Below are 6,293 nucleotides of genomic sequence, written 5' to 3' on the forward strand. Positions count from 1 at the left end.
TGGGGAGAGGGCGTTTGGCATTGTTTCAAGGCATTGTTTGTCATTCATTTAATCGTATCTAGTCTAGCCATGTCATCATGAAAATGCTATGTAGATTAGTCATCCTCACATGGTTATGTATGGGTGTTGGGTTTATTTTCTAAATGCCAAATGATAATATGCTTCTGTGATGAATGTAGACATCATTGTGCATGATACATTAATAGACTAGATGCCGTAGTCGGCTTGAAAATGAGTGCATTGGTGGCCCGTGGTATGGGACGCGGTGGCACTATACAATCGTACTATTGTCATATAGGAGCATGTGGTTTAGGATTACCATCTACCCGTGCTACGACCCTTCCCAGCAGGGGTTAAGGTGTTGGGTTACCATTTGGGGGGAAGCAGTGGTCACGGTTGTCGGGTCACTGTGGTGGTTAGACATTACGCCCGGCTGGTCATTAGGACAGTCGGCAACCTCGGTGGTATATTCAAGAGGGCCAATCGTACTGCTTTTAAATTGCTGGAGTCAGCACCTTTAATTTCTGTCATTTATTTTATGTTGAGAGCCGGTGGTCGGCATGTTTTATTTTTCCGAGTACTCACGGTGGGCCTTCTCCAACAGCCCTATGGGCGTATCGCGGGATGGAGTTTGCGGCTCGTACCCAGAGTATACGCGCACTGTGGCTGTAGTAGCACTAAACCAAAGACTTAGTAATGTTGCTTAGGTGGATGTGATTTAAAATGTATTGCATAGCATGTAGTGCATATGGTTGTGATTTGTTGTGTGGACTGCTGTGTGGTCTATCATCCCATGTGTGCATCTCTTTTAGATGATTTTACAGGTCATCAACTAGATGAGCACTGGGCGGGTCCCACGGTTGAGTTCCCTGAAGAGGACTGGTAGGCCCCTGAGGAGTTAGAGCATGGCACTGATTGCTCGTGCAAGAGTTGTGCTGCGGGACCGCAGTTCTGATGCCGAGCTGAGCTCCACTTTTGATGCCGAGCCGAGCTCTACCTTGTGAAGCCGAGCTGGGCTCAACCTTTGATACCGAGCTGAGCTCTAGGCTTTGATACTGAGCCGAGCTGTATATTCTGATTTTTGATGATTTCTTTTATGTACTTGATACGTGAATTGTACTCTTATTGTGTAAATATCATGCCTTCGGGCCCACATGTATTTAACTATTGTATCACAATTCGGGTATCAAGTCTTATGGGAATATTCACAGGTAAACCAAGTCTTCCGCTGAACTGATAAGCTCTTTCTTAGTTGTGTGTATGCTGTGGTGGAATACTGTATCAGATGATCCTGGCAGGTTTGGGTTAACCGGTGTTAACTCGATCACTGGCCCGGTTCTATGTGAACGGGGTGTGACATAACCAATCATACCCTGCTCCAAGGAATAAAGAAGAGACTGGATGATGCCAAAGGGTTATGGGCAGAAGAGTTACACAACATCCTTTGGACTTACTGCATGACTAAGAGATCAGCTACCGGAGAAACACCCTTCATTTTAACCTATGGCACCGAAGCTGTGCTCTCGATAGAAGTAGGAGCCATGACCCATTGGATTCAGTATTAGGATGAAGAAGAAAACGATAAAGGACTCCGAGCTAATTTAGACCTCTTGACTGAAGTCAGAGATGTCTCGCAAGAAAGGATCGCCGCCTACCAGCAAAAGGTTGCAAGGCATTACAACTCTAAAGTCCAAAGGAACTAGTTCAGAATGGGTGACCTCGTTCTCAAAAGGGCAGAGATATCAGACCCAAGGCATCAAGGAAATCTAGCTCCAAATTGGGAAGGTCCTTACAGAGTCTCAAGGATAATACGACCAGGGTCCTATCACTTGGAGACTACGGGGGAGAAAAGGTACCACGATCATGGAATCGAAGAACTTGAGGAAATTCTACCAGTAGTGAGCAGCAAGCATATTTACATTTACATTTTGTAATTTTTTGAATCCCTAAGCACCTCTAAGTTGTAACTCTCCACCCCTAGCTCTCTGGAGGATTTTCATCCCATAATATATGAGCTAGCTTACAGCAATCGCTTCTAGATAATTGTTAATATAAGGTACATCCTTTGGTTGGGCACTCGGGCCAAAGCCGAGAAGACATGATCTAAGGAATAACCCTGGTTGGGAGCTCAGGCCAAGGAGCAACAGACCTGACTAGGAACCCCCCGATAGGGCCTAACTAAGTTGAGAGCTGCCAACAGGTAGGGGTATGAAGGAGGCACCTGGGGTGGGGGCTGAATGAAGACACCCCGAGGTGCATGGGAGCTTCGGCCTTTGTCCCCCCACCATCGGACCAATGACTCAATGGAACTAAACCTTGTGATAAAGGTTGGCTCGCACAATCACTTGAATAAGAGCTTTGGCCTTCATACCCACACCTGTGGGCCAAAGATTTGGTAGAGCCCTTCAGGTTCGGAATTCGTCTTCGGGATTGTAAAAAAAAAAAGGAGAAGGAAAGCAAAGCAAAGCGAGAATACAAGTATCTGAACAAAAAAGTTTTACATTCATGAAGAAGCCCAAAGGCCAAAATTACATAGAACCTAAGGCTAAGGTTACAAAGAGGCTCGAGGGCCGAGGTTAAAAAAAAAAAGAGAGCCTCATGGAGCGTCTGCTGGAGGGGTGGCCTCGTCCCCAACAGGGTCGGCAGCATCTACATCAGAGTCTCCTCTCCTAGGAGTAAAAGGAACCTTAGGAGACGCCTGGACCCCTCTCCCTCATTGCCGCTATCCTCACCATCTGCAACCTTAGTGGCGGCAGGAGCTGCGTCGGCGTCCTCCTCGAAGATAAGGCCACTCTCCTCGAAGGATACCTCGGGATGATGTTCCAGGACCCAATCTCGAACATCGGTAGCACCCATGATGAACCCGAGGGCGATGGCGTGCTTGACCACCTCTCAAAAGTCCTTAGAGGACTTGTAGCTCTCGACAGCTCGAGCTTCGGCTTCCCTTAGCCTTATGGCCATCTGCACCTCTAGTTCCTTAAGCTTTCAATCACTCTCCTGCTATGTGCCGAGGAGGTCGACCTCCAGATGTTTCACTTTTTCGAGGAGGACTGTGCGCTCCTTGTCGAGCGCTGACTTCTCACGCTCAGACACCTTGAGGTCCCTGGCTAGGGCTTCGGCTCGGATAGTCAGCTACCCGACTTGGTTCTGAGCCTGAAAGAGATCAATAATTAGAAAAAAAAAAGGGGGGAAGCAACAAGAAAAGAAAGAAAATTCAAGGCCAAATGCCAAAAATTACCGCTGCCATAAACACGCAAGTGCTTGTAATCATAGCCTTGGTCCCTTAGCTTTGGGCCTCGGCCACGTCTCCTGGTAGGCTCCCCTTCTGGACGAGCTCTCGAGCAACTCGCCTGATGGAAAGTGTCTCGCCCTCCTTAATGGACCACCGAGGGATGAACCCGTCTTCAGCTCGAGAATGACTGCCCCTCTGGCTTTGAAAGTCAACACCAGGGGAGGAGGCCCGGGGAGGGAATGTGTAGCGGCTTGGGGCCTCTAGTGCCTAGATGGCCTCGGAGATGGGGTCTTCGGATCTCGGCTTCTTCTTTGGGAGGGCGTCGTTAGTTGAAGCCCCTCTTCTCTTGCCTTTCTTCTGCTGCCTCAGTTGGGCATCTTGGGCCCTGGCTTCCTTCAGCTGGGCCTACCTCTCGGTTGTCGCCGCCTTGGCTTCTGCTTTTAAAATTTGCACTGAAACAAAGATGGTCAAGATTAGTACGAGAAAGCTAAATCCGAAGCAAAAACAGTGGCAAACCTAGGACTCACTCGGGCTAAGCCCGAATAGGAACAGAAAGGCATCCGACTGGAGGCTATTGGACTCTACAGACTGATGAAGTGTCTTATCCTTAGCCATCGACAGTGACACTGCATCTGTCCTGAAGAGGGTAGGTGCAAAGTTTACATCCTTCAGATCTGAGATGTCCCAAGTATTATCGAAGGGGAACCCTTCGGACACCCTCACAAAAAAAAACTTCAACTTCCAACCATGTATCGAGGTGGGGTATCAGTTTAGAAGCTGAAGGTCTTTTCTAGGGCAGAAGTAGTACCAGCCCTAGTCCCCCTTGCTGGAACCAAGAGATATATAATTAAGGAAGAGACGAAGGGAGAGAGGTCTCCCCATATGAGAGAAGAAGATGATGAAACTGAGGACCTGCCGCCACCTGTTCGGGGTCAGCTAGGTTGGATAGATGCCGTAGTGCCAAAACACCTGGCTGAAGAATGGGTGGAGAGGGAGCCGAAGCCCGGCCTTGAAGGCATCCCAATAGAAACAAAGCTCTTTAGGATTTCAGTAGCTTGCTCGGCCTCGGTACCCTAAGGACGAACTCATCCGGGATACTACACGATGCACAGAGCTCCATTAGCTCTTCCTCGGTCATGGTTGACACTATATTCCTAGCTTCGACCTCCAGGGACTCGTTTTCCTGGGCCCTGGAGTCAAGAAGCCCCTCCCTAATACCTCCACCACTCATGTCACTGGCGGTAGAGGATAAAGAGGCATCGGAAGATGTGGATGTGGACAACGAGTCTAAGGGCATCCCTCTGACCTGACCATGACTCCGATGCCTAGAAACTGCACCCTCAGATGACGAGGGGCCACTACCTAAATAGCTAGACATAACTTACTTCTCAATGACTCTGGCCGAACCAAAGATCAGAGGATAGTTAAGGACGAAGGGTGAAGGGCTAGAGAAATGAGTAGAAGATGACAAAATGAGAGAAAGTGACACTATTTGTAGGCAAAAGTGTATCGATACGACTCCCCAGCCTCATTAAATGTAGTACACGTCATCTACACAAGATTTCTGAAGTACACTCAAGCAAAGCAAACGAGTGTAGTACTGCACTCGGACTCGAGCAGACCTAATCGAAGGTCACAACCTCGGTTGGGGGCTCAAGCCAAGGCCGAGTGAACCTAACCGAAGGCCAAAACCTCAGTTGGGGGCTCAGCCCAAGGCCAAGCAGACCTCATTGAGGGTCAAAACCTCGGTTGGGAGCCCAGGCCAAGGCCGAGTAAATCTGACTGAGGGTCAACCTTAGTTGGGTGCCCAGGCCAAGGCCGAGCAAACCTGACCGAAGGTCAAAACCTTGGTTGGGAGCCTAGGCCAAGGCCAAGCAGACCTGATCGAAGGTCACAACATCGGTAGGGGGCTCAGGCCAAGGCCGAGTAGACCTGACCGAAGGTTACAACCTCGGTAGGGGGTCAGGCTAAGGCCGGGCAGACCTAAGTCAAAATCTCGGTTGGAGGCTCAGGCCAAGGCTGAGTGAACCTAACCGAAGGTTAAAACCTCAGTTGGGAGCTCAACCCAAGTCCAAGCAGACCTAACTGAAGGTCGTGGTTTCAAGACCAATGCTGAAACCCAAGGCCGAAAGGGCACTCTAAAGAGAAATTAAATAGTTACTCCAACTAAAAGAGCCTCTTATTAGAAGTAAGGGGGCTGCTGATACGATGGAATTAGTCACCCAGTAAAGCGAAAACACGTGGCATACGAGGGAAAGACATGTGCCGCCCACCCGATAGAGGCTGCAAGGTTTCAAACCACGTGAGAGGAGGATACCCGAGGGGGGCTCTCGAAACCCTAGGCTCATAAACCCTATAAGAAGGAACCCTAAAGGAGGAAAGGGGAGGTACGTCCATAGACACCATTACTCCTACAAAAACACTATTCTACCAGTCTCTAACTTGGGTGTCGGAGGACTAATCCCAGGGATACCTCCGGGCCTCTGCCTTCTGTGCTTGTGTAGGGTCGACTCACGGATTTTCGGCAATAACATAACCTATCTTCATCTCCCCCTCGATCCTAGGGTTTCACGTTTGTGTCGATTTTTGCCATTAAAGTTCATATCCCGACCCCTGGCTTTTCCACTGCAGGTGTCCCGATTTCTTGGGATACTGTTGTGTCCATTACAAAACGGGAAAAGAAACAAAGCTTTGTTCGAGCTTCAATCTTTGGGTGTTTTTCAGGTAGAAGTTGTAATTTTCTTCGCCGCCTGATGTCTCCGTGCATTGGCTGTTTGGTTCGGTCGGGGCCTCCAGAGCTGGTCGATTGTATGGAATAGGCAAGCTTAAGGTCGCTTCAGTAATGGGAATTGAGAGGTGGGCGAGCTTTCTTCTATTAAGTGAGGTTTCATAACAGAGAGATGGGATGATGATGAAGAAAAGCGAAGGAAATATAGGTAGAAGCCACAAGGGTAGATCGGTCTTTTTATAGGTATGTTTAACACCGTGAGTCACTTATGGGACGATTGAAAGAATCTTTAAACTAGAGGGGAGAGTGTTGGTATATATGAAATTACGTGGA

Source organism: Macadamia integrifolia, unplaced genomic scaffold (assembly GCF_013358625.1).
Source record: "Macadamia integrifolia cultivar HAES 741 unplaced genomic scaffold, SCU_Mint_v3 scaffold570, whole genome shotgun sequence".
NCBI classification, from domain to species: domain Eukaryota; kingdom Viridiplantae; phylum Streptophyta; class Magnoliopsida; order Proteales; family Proteaceae; genus Macadamia; species Macadamia integrifolia.